Here is a 14,363-nt window from a genome sequence, read left to right as displayed (position 1 = left end):
ATTTGGAATGGATGGAATATTATTGAATCCCCAAAGCAACTCCCACTGGCAGACCTCCACAAGCCTACACTTCCTAGTCATTTTTCCCAAACTATGGCATCAACTGAGGACCAATTTCTTAAACACATGAGCCTATGGGTATTGTTATCATTCAAACCACAGTAGCATTCTTAAACAAAATCCTCACCTTTTAAGAGCTAAGCTTTGCTAGGAATATATTTAACACAATAGATAAAAATCTTTTACAATACCTTATGAAGCATATCTCTCACGAATAAAATGATGTATGTGGTATGGAAGCAATAAAATTACTTTTTGCAAAGCACTGTATGGTTTAGAGGTTTCTATACATTGTTAACAAATACGAAGATGGTTGTGTTTCAATAGTATGGGATATACCATAGGAACATTGTTTTCTACTGAATTTACAGAAAGCTTAATTTTCATCTGGGATTTCAGGGCTCCTTTTACATCACACTTGAGAATCTATTGAGTGGCTGATATGCTGTCAAGAATATAGTAGGAGGAATTCAAATAGCCAGTCGATACTTGTGCTAGAAAAAACTCTAAATTTCTTTCAAATATTCCCACCCAATGATTCTGTAAGAAAGATAAGAGAGAGAGAACATGTTCCCTTGGTTACTGAATCAATTTTCTCAATCATTTGTCTTCAATATTCCATTTTGCTACTGTAGGCTGGCAGGCTTCCACAGCTGCTTAGCTACAGGCATTTCTTAAACTTTAAAACAGGAAAGAGATGTAGATATTATTCAATGTATTCACTTTAGAGAACCCACAGAAATTGATTGGAGAAGTCATTTTTAATGCTTAAGGTCAATCAACAGAGTGAACCAGAATTAAACCCCCTAATTCATTCTCTATGACTAAGCAGTCGGTTAGCACAAGGAGGTCTCTTCAAGTTGTACTGAGGTACAAATAACTTTTGAGGTGTAAGAAGGTGGTAAAAGAAAACTGTCCTCATGTAGCCAGATGTCTTAGCTTGCTTTGCACTGTTGTGATAAAACACAGATGTAAAGTAACTGGGGAGGAAAGATTTCATTTTATGTACTACATTCCATTAGGACAGGAAGTCAGAGCTGGAACTCAAGCAGAAATCTGGAGGCAAAGACAGAATCAAGGATTATGGAAAAATTGTGGTACATTTACACAATGGAATACTACTCAGCTATTAAAAAACAAGGAAATCATGAAATCTGCAGGCAAATAGATGGAAAAGATCATCCTCAGTGAGGTAACCTGGAAGCAGAAAGACAAACATGGAGATGGTCCATACTCTCTTATAAGTGGATATTAGCCCTATAATATAGAATAAACATATTAAAATCTACAAACTTAAAGAAGCTAAACAGCAAGAAAGACCCTAGGGAAGATGCTTAATTCTCGTACAGAAAGGAGAACAAGATAGACACCTGAAGCTGTAGAAAAGAGGGAAAAGAACTGGAGCCTACCACAGAGGGCCTCTAAAAGACCCTATCCAGCAGGGAATCAAAGCAGATTCAGAGACTCAACAGCAAAACTTTGTACAGAGAGCAGGGAGTCTAATGGGAGAAGGGGAATACAGAAGGACCTGGAGGGGACTGGAGCCACACAAAGAGACCAACAAAGCGAAAAAAAAAAAGCAGGGTCCAGGGGGGACTGCAGAGATTGATGCATTAACCAAAGACCACACATAGAAAGAACATAGACCTTCTGCTCAGATGTAGCTCAAAGACAGCTCAGTCTCCATGTGGGTTCTCTAGTAAGAGGAGAAGAGACAGTCTCTGACATGAACTCAGTTGCCTGCTCCTTGGTCACTTCACCTGGTGGGGCGACCTAGTCAGCTCACAAAGGAAGAGGATCCAGGCAGTCCTGTTGGGACTTGTTAGGATAGAGTCAGACAGCAGGTGAGGAGGATTCCCCTGTCAATGGACTAGCGAAGAGGGATAGAGGAGGAAGGAGGGTGGGACAGGGAGGAAATAAGAGAGGAGGTACAACAGTGAATAAATTGTAAATAATAATAATACTAATAGAAAAATGTACTTGTTGATTTGCTCATCTGCCTTACCCAACCAACATGTTATACTACACAGGGCCACCTGCCCAGGGCTGGCGGGCTGGGTTTTCTCTTTTAATCAGGAAGGAAGGAAGGAAGGGAGGGAGGGAGGGAAGGAGGGAGGGAAGGAAGGAAAGGAGGAAGGAAGGAAGGAAGGGAAGAGAACAGAGAGAAAGAGAATAAAAATGCCCAGAAAATTGCCTAGAGGCAAAGTGATGAAGGATTTTCCTCAGCTGAGCTCTTCTCTTTCCAGGTGACTGTAGCTTATATCAAATTGACATAATAAATAAATGAATGACTATAAATAAACCAAATAAACAAAAACCTAATCAGCACACTTATCTCATTCAAAAAGCAGTTTTTATTCTGAGTAGGTCTCTCTCGAGGCTCCCAATTCTGAGTTAAAACAAGATTTCACAAAGCAAGCAACCACTATATGTCTTTTTCTATATTTCTGGTTATAAAGGTGGCTCACCACATTGAATAGGATCTATGAAACACACACACACACACACTTCCTTCCCCCCTCTCCTTGCTGTCTGGAAGGACTCTTTACAAAGTTCATGGGCAGATACTGCCTTTCTCTTCATTGGTGTTCTAGATGCTACTCATTGTCATGTCTACGTTACCTTGCTTCAGTAGCTGTTCATTCTCATTGCTCTTCTTAATGAAATTTATAATGAAAATACAGTAGAATATCTCAATTGCTTTTTTAGAAATCTTGTGATTCAATTTTGTTCTCCAATCACTCTTTAATTTATTGGTCCACTCTTTATCTTCTTAATGTGCTCAAAAGAAGCTTTGGTTTCCACCTTTATCATTCAGATAAATCCAATTGTATTTGGTCCAGCACAAACACTTCAACACAGCCATGTATTCATCGCCTGTGATTTAAATCTGGGTCCTTCGTTTGCTAGGCATAGACTACACTGAGCACTTAGCTATAGCCAAGAACAACAGTTAACTATTTCAGTATTGTGTTTTCTGTTATTTGTTTCCCAATAGTTTGTATACACACACACACACACACGGAATTCCATTTGTATATATGAAATTTGATCACAAAACATTTTGATCATAGCCACTCTTCTTCCTCTACTCAAATTTAAGCTGAAAAATTTCCATTTAAAATATTTTCTTTTTTTTTGTTTGTTTGTCATTCTATGGAAAATTCTTTTTTTAATTTATTTTCTTTTTTATTTATTTTTTAATATTAATTACAGTTTATTTACTTTGTATCCCAACTGTAGCTTCCTCCCTCCTTCTCTCCCAATTCCATCCTCCCTCCCTCATTTCCTTCCTGCCCCTCTCTAAGTCCACTGATAGGAGAGGTTTTCCTCCCCTTCCATCTGATCCTAGCTAAAATAAATAAATAAATAAATAAATAAATAAATAAATAAATAAATAAATAGATAGATAGATAAATAAATAGAATTTTTTCTAAATCTTTTAGAGATCCTCTGTGGTAAGCTCTGGTCCTGTTTCCTGTTTTCTCCGTCTTCTGATGTCCATCCTATTTGCCTTTCTGAGTAAGGATTGATAATCTTACTCAGGGTCCTCCTTCTTCTTAGCTTATATAGATGTACAGTTTTTAGTATGTTTATTCTATATTATATATCTATTATCCACTTGTAAGTGTGTATATACAGTGTGTGTGTTTCTGCTTCTGGGATACCTCATTCAGGATGATCTTTCCTAGAGCCTACCATTTGCCTGCAAATTTCATGATTTCCTTGTTTTGAATTGCTGAGTAGTATTCCATAGTGTAAATGTACCACAATTTCTGTATCCAAAACTTAAACAACTTAAGCCTAATTGTAAGAATAAACAATTTAATCTTCAACGCCATCAGAAAACTGAGAATGAAATAATATTTATTGAGTTAGCTGGGAGTATAGGCAAGCAACTTCCAAATCTATAGAAATGACAGTTGGCTGTGTGGACAGTGCCCCAAAATCTTTATAACAGGGGAGTATCTTCTTCATTCATTTGGCCCAGTATATCTGGGTAGATATTTGTGAAGCAAGACCTATGATGGACTTGCTTACCTTGTCTTGATTTGCTGAAGCTTGACAGTTGATTTCTCCACTTCCAAGTTTTCCCAAGTTTTGGACAGATCAGTCCGCAGAAGAAATAGGGCATTTATTTGCTCACTACATTTGAAGCCATCTCCTGATAGATGCTTTTCGATGCCTGTCATCTTCGTCAAGGTAGGCTAGGGATGCTACTGGAAGCTGACATGTTCAAAGGCACAGAGAGTCCTTAAAAGAATAGCCCTGGTTGTCTCGGTAGGCAAGACTGGACTCAAACACAGAAATCCACCTGCCTTTTCCTCCTGAGTGCTGGGATAAAAGGCAATGCCACTGCCACCCAGCTAATCTAATGATATTGCTCAACTTATAAATAATGTTTGCTACCAGGATAGAAATTTATATTTGAAAAATAGTTCAGTTTACTTCTCAAAGCAGCTGATATTCTGTGGAATTAATAATTTGAGTTGTGAAACAAAGTGTATGCAACAAACGTAAATTTATATTAGTTATGGCTTATGCCAACTTAGAATATGTTAACATTGTTTCCAACATTTAAAACATAACCTTATCTAGTCACACATCAGCAACATATATTTATCATATTTGGGCTGTTATATTGATCCAGGGGATCCAAAATAGGGAGCTAAAATACAGAGAGAAGATATGTAAGAATTCTAGAAAGTATCTTCTTTTCATACACATTGTCTACCAGCCAAATAAATAAAATGTACTAATTATAGAACTAATATTAAAGAAGGGAAACATCTTAATTTCAAAGGACATCATGAAATTAAGAGAATTCATAACATCATTTTTTAAGTCTACATATAATATATATTATGTATTGATTATATATGTTTATAGCATAAATAAACCTATAAATAGAGAGAATAATCTTTATATATATAGAAAGAGAGAGTATGCCAGTGAAAATGGCAGAAATGAATATCTATATCTATAAAGGCATTTCCATTTCATTTTTAATAATAGAATCTAGAAACAATGAACTTCTCTAAACTGATAGCAAAGAAATAACATAGTGGTGAAGCAAACAATATGATCTTTGTCAGCACAGGATTGTGTTTGATTTTGTGTTTTCCTTGATGTTTAGCCACAGTTCTTGCCTTGCAAAAGGATATTTTAGACATTTCAGACAATTGTTTCATATTTGTGTTTCTCATGCTTTTCATTATTCATGGGGTGCGCTGTTATTGGAATAAATAAGGTCTCTAATAGCATTATGTTGTCAGAATTTACAGATTTGCCTGTACTTTTGGGAGGGGGCAGATTTTAAAGCTCCATGTCATTTAGCAAAGGGAAAAGTGTTGAACATAACCTTTGACTACACATAGTGGCATTTAGATTATTATATGCCTATTACAATGAACTCTAATTTCAGATGTGTTATAAGACCTTGGCCTTTTTGGATATAACTAACATTGCCTTCAGAAAGGGAAAATAATAGCTGTTTTAAGATTCTAAATGACTATCAAATATAAGATGTTAATTGCTAACTCATTTGTTTTTCAGTTGGGGGTATAACTTATACCAGCATCCTATTGATCTAAAGTCAACAGATATAATTACATTAAATTGCTACTCCTCATTCTACATATCAAACAAAAGTGCAAATATCAGGTCTACAAAATGAATGCCTAATAACCAGAGCATAGCCCACCACACAAACCATGTCAGTTTTTATCATGAAAAATATGTTTGTTTAAATTCATTAACATTTTAGTCACATTACCATTTTCATATCTACAGAAGCCTAATGCTCTGTTCAGTTTATTCAAGAAAAGAAGAAGAAGAAGAAGAAGAAGAAGAAGAAGAAGAAGAAGAGAAAGCTAATTTGTTCTAAGAAAACCTTCAGTTGCATAGTAAGTTCTGAAAAGTGAGCTGTTTCATATGATATAATCTTCCTAAGACATAATGTATATAGCTGATAAATTAAGTAAGAAATTTGTAGATTTTGCTATACAATCAGGATCTTGGCATCTAAGCATAGGATAGAAAAATTTAGTATGAAGAGGTCATCTAATGAAGTGAGAAAGTGGGAAAAATAAGAATATGAAAAGGCACTGCTGGCTTATATTGGGGGCCCAAGTAAACATTACTTATGAATTCAAAACAATTTTCTTCTGGCTTTGTCTTCAGAAATATAAAGCAACACCAGAAATTTGCAGGCAAATGGTGGGAACTAGAAAAGATCATCCTGAGTGAGGTATCCCAGAAGCAGAAAACACACATGGTATATACTCACTTATAAGTGAATAATAGACATATAATATAGGATAAACATTAAAATCTCTACACTTACAGAAGCCAAGCAAGAATGAGGGCCCTGGGTAAGACTGATACTCCAACTAAGGACCATGTGGAGATAACCTAGAATGCTTGCACAGATTTAGCCCATGGCAGCTCAGTTTCCAAGTGGGTTCCCTAGTAATGGGAACAAGGGCTGTTCCTGATATGAACTCAATGGCTGACTCTTTGATCAACTTCCCCAGTGGGGAGAGCAGCCTTACCAGACCACAGAGAAAGACAATGCAGACAGTCCTGATGAGACATGATTGGTTAGGGTCAGACTGAAGGAGAGAAGGACCTCTCCTTTTAGTAGACTAGAGAAGGAGTTTGGGTGAGGAGGGAGGGAAGGCAGGATTGGGAGAGAGTCAAGGAGGAGGCTACAGCTGGGATACAAAGTGAATAAACTGTAATAAATTTAAAAAAAATTAAATTAAAAAAAAATAGAAAGTGGTCTTTGCCAATGTGAAATGATCCCAAACTAAGAGAAGACAGGTCAGTAATTTTAAATGCAAAGGAGTAGTAAATATGAATCATGCAAAAATAAACTTGAGAAAGTAAGATAAAATGCAGACATATGTGGGAAGAGACAAATAATTTCCATAGGATTTTTAAAATTTGCATACTAAGAGACAGAAACTTTTGGAACTGTGCTCAAAGGATACAGTGGTAAACACATAGGTCTTAAGTCTACTTAGAGCAGTGGTACTCAACCTTCTTAATGCTTTGACTGCTTAATACATTCCTCATGTTGTTGTAACCTCAGACTGCTGCATTGTCCTCCTCTGTCTTCTGGCAAGGCTTCTCCTCCCTCAGGGGGAGGTGATCAAAGAGCCAGACACTGAGTTCATGTCAGAGACAGTCCCTGTTCCCCTTACTAGGGTATCCACTTGGATACTGAGCTGCCATGGACTACATCTGAGCAGGGGTTCTAGCTGATCACTATGAATGGTCCTTGGTTGGAGTTTCAAACCTGTGCCCAGATATTTTGGTTATGTTGCTCTCCTCGTGGAGCTCCTGTCCTCTCCAGGATTTTCCATCTCCCCCTTCTTTTATCAGATTCCCTGCACTCTGCCCAAAGTTTGGTTATGTGCCTCAGCGTCTGCTTTGATACAATGCTGGGTAGAGCCTTTCAGAGGCCCTCTGTGGTATGCTCTGGTTCTGTTTCCTGTTTTCTCCCTCTTCTGATGTCCAGACTATTTGCCTCTCTGAGTAAGGATTGACATCTTACGCAAGGTCTTCCTTCTTACTTAGCTTCTTTAGGTGTATAGATTGTAGTATGTTTATTCTATATCGTATGTCTAACATCCACTTATAAGTGAGTATATACCATGTTTGTCTTTCTACTTCTGAGATACCTCTCTCAGGATGATCTTTTCTCGATCTCACCATTTGCCTGCAAATTTCACAATTTCCTTGTCTTTTCCATATCTTACTATCTCTCCCTTCTTTGTTCTTTCATAAGGTTCCCTGCACTCAGCCCAAAGTTTGGCTATGAGTCTCAATATCTGCTTTAAAACTCTACAGGGTAGAGCCTTTCGGAGGCTCCTGTCCTGTTCCCTGTTTTCTCCCTCTGATGTCCATCCTCTTTGCCTTTCTGAATGGGGACTGAGCAATTTTTAAACTCATGCAGTTAAATGCAGTGGTTAGAACAGAGTAAAGCTTCAGTTGTTTTCATTGTTTTAGATTTCATTGAAGCATTTTTAAGCCATTAGTCCTAAAATTCAGAACTTTTTTTTTAACTTTACATACTTCCTGGTAGTGATTTAAAAAGTTTGTTTTTGCATTAAACAATTTTTATTGATATTTAAAAATCTTTTATAAGCCCAAATTTCTCTTGTAGTAAATTATAAAACTTACAAATGAATTGAAATTGATTATAAAATACGTTAACCTGGTAAATAAGCATTTTAAAACTTTAAGAGCCTCTCAGAAATATTACATAAGCAATCGTTGAGAAATTCTCCAAGTATGGTTTTTTCCAAAGGTATTACATGTTGATCAGTGATGCTGTTAGTACTATAGTGTTGTGATTATTTTCACTTTTTATCAGAGGTCTGTTACTGATTTTATAATTTTTAATGTAAAAATGAAATTGAACCGTGGCCTCATGTAGCTTTAGCCTGACATCATTAACTTTGTAACAGGCTAGCTTAAAATGCCAGCCCCTCCTTCGCCACTATACCAAAGTGGTTCTAGGCATGTTCTACTGCACTAAACTACTACTTTTGCAATCCTTCCTTTCCCAACTAAAAAAAAAAAAAAAAGTTTTCTAACTTGTGTTATTATATTAAATGGTCAAACCTTGTTAAATGTTAAACATTTCTTAGAAGAATTAAGAATGTTGGTATTTACTTGGGGATACTAAGTATTCCAACTTCAGGGGAAATTAATTAATCTTCAGTTCTGGTGATTTAATTTCTAATATTTGTTGACCTATAAAATTTATATATAATACAAAATTACATTAATATATATGTGTGTGTTTGAGTGTCTATGTGTGTTGGGGGGAAGAAGGAAGGGAGGGAGACACAGAGAGAGAGAAAGAAAGAGCAAAGGAAAGCACATTTTTTAAGTTGGCAGTTTATTTTTATATCTTTGTATGTTCAACAGTGAATCTTGATAGTCTGATGAGCCATTTCATACTTGAAATACTAGCTATTGGAAGACTGTGGATGAGAATTGAAACAAGCCTTAGGCCAGCTTGGGCTTCATAGTTTTAGGTGACTGTCTCTGTCTCTCTCTTAACATATGTGTGCATGTTTATCCTAATGTGCATACTTATATACATTGTTAAAGCATATATAATAAAGCATCCTTTATTAGATAAGAGATTGTATATAGATTTTATGAGGGCATTTACTTTGTGCTCTTCTGACCTCATTAATAGTATTTCTTTCCTAACGTCAAAGGTATCTTTATTAAATGTACTCCTTTGGCTTCTGAGTAGGACACGATGATGATCTTGTATCCTCAGTAATTCCTCAAACAAACTAAATTTCTAAATGCATTTAATGTGAAAGTAATAATTTTGGTGATTCCCTAAATGACTACATGTAGGTGTTTCAACATCATTCTAACCTGTATAACAAACTAAAATAATTGGTGATCAGTTGTTACACTTACTAAGACCGACAGCTCAGTTGTATGAAAGTGATTTCACATAGTACTCTGCTGAAGTCCATTAATTATTAGGGTATATGCATGGCCAAATAGTTATATATTGATTGTATGTGTTCATAGACAACACGACTTGTGGAAAAATTCTGATGTGTAAATTGTTGTGACTAATGACTATTAGAATTAATCTGAGAGAATGATGTTTGTTTCCCATTTAAAAGGCATATGAGAAAAATTGAAGGTAACAGCAAATGACTGAAATTTAAAAAATAAATCACTGAACTAATTATTTTTTCAAAGAGAAAATCTTGGAGGATAACAACATTCTAACACATTTAATGTTGGCTTCATCAGGAAATTAACAAGATTTTAGATGCTTTGATCTTAGTTGAAGTAGACAAGACAAACACACTAACTTATAATTTAAAAATTAAAAATGAATGCAGGCAGAGTGTATACATGAAGACTAGCATGTATTGCTGTAAGTAGACTTTACATATATACCACGTGCTACTGTTAATGTGACAATTTTATAAGGTCATATCTATTTCGTTATTTTAGTGAAATCTTATATTTTTGACATTGATAACAAAAACTCTGGTTTCATTAATAATCTCACATTACCTATGCACAATGTATTTTATTTCTTTTAGATTACCAATACAATTAATAAAATACAAGGAAAATGAGTGTTCCCACACTTATAGAGTGTTATTTTTCTTTAACTTAGTATTCATAGCATGTTCAAATAGATAGGAACTGTAATCCACTACAATGCGAGATTTGACTATACAAAATGCAGGTCAAATAAAATTATGAATATTTTAAACTCTGGTGGCTACCTTCTAAGCTCACAGGACACAAGGAAAATCTAAGGAAGCAAGGAATATGTCTTGGCAGAGAAAGAATTGCAAACACATGGTTTTCATAGTTATGGGATTTAGAATCTAGGTATGTACAGGCCTGTGTATAAAGCTGGGAAGGGTTATCAGAGCTCTGGTGAGGTCTGCATTTAAGGCTTCATCATCTCAGTTCATTTACCAGTATCACTATATGAACATGCAAGATTTTGAGAAAAACAAAATGTCCTACTGATGCCTGAGACAAGACTAATGATAAGTGACTGAACAGTAAGCTGAGGAATAATGCAGCACTACATATTTCCAGTTAATGATTATTCATGAATAATATTATTAAATTTTAGTTTTGATATTTTAATATCAACTTCTTCATGTTACTTAACTTCTCTATTTACTTACGTACTTACACTAGATAACTAACCCAAGATGGCCTCAAATTCGCACTCTCCAACCTCAGTCTCCTGAAGGATGTTGTAAGTCTGTACTTTTATATACTAATTTGAATTACTGTTATACTTCCTTGTAAAAGAGCATTTATTATGTGAATTACTCGAAGTTAATGACAGAATGGCCTCTGTAAGTTAATATTTGCTATAATCTTTCCAAATGTCAAATAAGCTCTTTAGAGATCTGATAAGTTCATTTAAATACTATTTGTGTGCTTTGCAAAGGCCACATAAAGGCTTTTTTTTTATTTTTTCTTTCTTTTTAGTTACATTTTGTTAACTCTGTGTCCCAGCCGTATCCTGCTCCCTCATTCCCTCCCCAACCCCACATTCCCTCCCTGGTCTCTTCCCTGCCCCTTTCCACGTCCACTGATAGGGGAGGACTTCCTCCCCTTTCATTTGACCCTGTTTTATCAGGTATCTTCAGGGCTGGCTGCAAAGTCTTCCTCTGTGGCCTAACAGGACTGTTCCTCCCCTGGGGGTTGGGGGGGAAGGTCAAAGAGCCTGCCCTTGAGATCCTGTTAGAAATAATCCTTGTTCCCCTTACTTTGGGAAACTACTTAGTTACTGAGCTACCACGGGCCACATCCAAGCAGAAGGAAAAAGACAAACATGGTATATACTCGCTTATATAGACCTACAAGATATGATAAACATAATGAAATCTACACACCTAAAGAAGATAATCAAGAAAGTGGACAAGGGCCAAGATATCAATCCTCATTTAGAAAGACAAATGGGATGTGCATTGAACGTATGGCAGGAGTCTACCGCAAAAGGCATCATAAAGGCTTTTTTAAGGCTATAATAGAATCTACTGCCCCTTACACGTGCATATAGTTATTATCTCCCCTGAAGGATGCTCTTGAGTGGACTCTGCGGTTAGGAGCAGAAAGGTGACACAGGCTACCATATGCTTCAGAAGGGTTTTGGGATAAAAAATAAAATTTCAAAATGTTGTACTTTGTGTCTAAGAATGCTAGTGAACACGCTAAAGGTTCTTTTCTCTGCTATTATAAAACTTTCAAATGTAACAGAAATAATAGTAATTAAGATTATCGGTATATTCATAAATAAAAAAATAACAGTATGCTCATCTTCCTTTTTGAGAAACAAAAACTTGAAATCAATGACTTCAAGGAAAATGGGGAATGACAGGGCCTATTTTATAATCAAAAACCTCACCTGTGTTTATTTCAATAAAGAAAACATGTTTAGCATCATCAGTAAAAATGTGGTCATGAAAAATAAAGTCCACCCTGAGAATACTAGTAAGTACTCATGAATTATACTACCTGAATATGGTTGTGATATCACAGGAAAACAGAAATGCTTACCAACATATTATTCTATGCCCATACTAAGTTACAGCGTTACTTGTCTGTGCTGCCTACCTCAAAACTGCCAGCATTGAAATACACATTTTGAAAAACATGGCTAATAAATGCAGTACGTTAAGTGAGATTAAATGGCAGAGATAGATAGGTGAGCAATGGCCAGATGTAAGCCTGGGGAAAGTGCCACACTATGAGTGAAACAAAAAAACAGATTTGCAGATCCTCAAAGTGGGACACAGACACATTTAAATGGTAAATAAATTTAGGCGATTATATCATTATTCAACCCCACTGTTCACATGGTTCATGCTAATATCTAGTAAAAATAATCTTCAATGAAAATGAGCAGCGGATTTGGGATTTAACATTGTCTTTTAACACCTAGAAATACTAATTTCCTAAAATAGCCAGTTTTCCAAACATTAATGAATCTTTCTACTGCAGCATAGTTTTGCTTCCCGGAGGAAAATCAAGTGTGTAATGGGAAAGTTCCATCTGAGACAAATGCTTGGCAGAGCTCACAGTCCCGTCTCTCATTAGAGGCATATGGCATACATATAATTTTGGGGGACTGTGAAATACTGTGAGGATGAGAGTAAATAGAATTGAAGTTATGTATTTGATATGTTTATATAATTTATTGAAAAAAGAGATACCTTTCTTGGTTTGTTATCTTGTCATTCACCACAGATCTGTTGAAAAAAATTTCTGTGCCTTGGTTTTATTTCAGAAATATGGTTTTATTTTAAATTATCATCTACACTCTCTTTCAAAGCATTATTGTGAAATGTTCATGGGAAAAAATTCAGTGTTCAAGTACGTTCTATGCTGAAAGAGTTTCTTTTTTATTAATATTTTCATTTTTAAATAATTTTATACATTCACTTGTATCCCAACTGTAGCCCGTAGCCCTCTCCCTCTTTCCTCCCAATCCTCCCCTCCCTCCCTCATCTCCTCCCTACCCCCTTCCAAGTCCACTGAGAGGGGCTGTCCTCCTCTCCTTCTATCTGGCCCTAGCTTATCAGGTATCTTCAGGATGGTTGCAATGTCCTTATCTGTGGCCTAGCAAGGCTGCTCCTACCTTAGGGGGGAGGGGAAGCTCATGAGTTCATGTCAGAAACAGTTCCTGTCCCCCTAACTAGGGAACCCACTTGGATACCCACTTGAGTACCATGGGCTATGTCTGAGCAGGGATTGTAGGTTATATCCATGTATTGGTCCTTAGTTGGATAAGCAGTCTCATAGAAGACCCCTGTGCTCAGATATATTTGGACCTTGTGGGAATCCCTGTCCCCTCCAGGATATACTAATTCCCCCTTCCTTCATATAATTCCCTACACTTTGCCGAAGGCTTGGTTATGGGTCTCAGCATCAGCTTTGATACATTGCTAGGTAGAGTCTTTCAGGTGCTTTCTGTGGTAGGCTACTGTCCTGTTACTTGTTTTCTCCTATGTCCATCCCCTTTGTCTTTCTAGATGAGGATTGATCATCTTACCCCTAGACCTCTTTCTTGTTTATCGTTTTTAGTTGTTCATATTTTAGCATGTTTATCCTATCTTATAGGGCTATATAAATGAGTATATACCATGTGTGTCTTTCTGCTTTTGGGATACCTCACTCAGGATGATTTTTTCTAGATCCTACCATTTACCTACAAAAACTCATGATTTCCTTGTTTTTAATTGCTGAGTAGTATTCCATTGTGTAAAAGTACTACAATTTCTGTATCCATTCCTCCATTGATGGACATCTAGGTTGTTTCCAGGTTCTGGCTATTATGAATAAGGCTGCTTCAAACATGGTTGAGCAAATGTCCTTGTTGTGTACTTGAGCATCTTTTGGATATATGCCTAGAAGTGGTATAGCTGGATCTTGAGGTAGCACTATTCCTAATTGAGAAAGCACCAGATTGATTTCCATAGTGGTTGTACCAGTTGACATTCCACCAGCAATTGAGTATTGAGTAGGGTTCCCCTTTCTCCATATCCTCTCGAGCATTCGTTATCTCTTGAGTTTTTGATCTTAGCCATTCTGGTGGGTGTAAGGTAAAATCTCAGAGTTGTTTTGATTTGCATCTCTCTGATGGCTAAGGATGTTGAACATCTCCTTATGTGTTTCTCTGTCATTCTATATTCTTCTACAGAGAATTCTCTGTTTAGCTCCATACCCCATTTGTTAACTGGGTTACTTGGATTATTGCCTTTTAACTT

The sequence above is a fragment of the Psammomys obesus genome, unplaced genomic scaffold (assembly GCF_907164565.1).
Source record: "Psammomys obesus unplaced genomic scaffold, mPsaObe1.curated_primary_1811, whole genome shotgun sequence".
Lineage (NCBI taxonomy): Eukaryota > Metazoa > Chordata > Mammalia > Rodentia > Muridae > Psammomys > Psammomys obesus.
Note: the sequence above shows the minus strand (reverse complement) of the source record.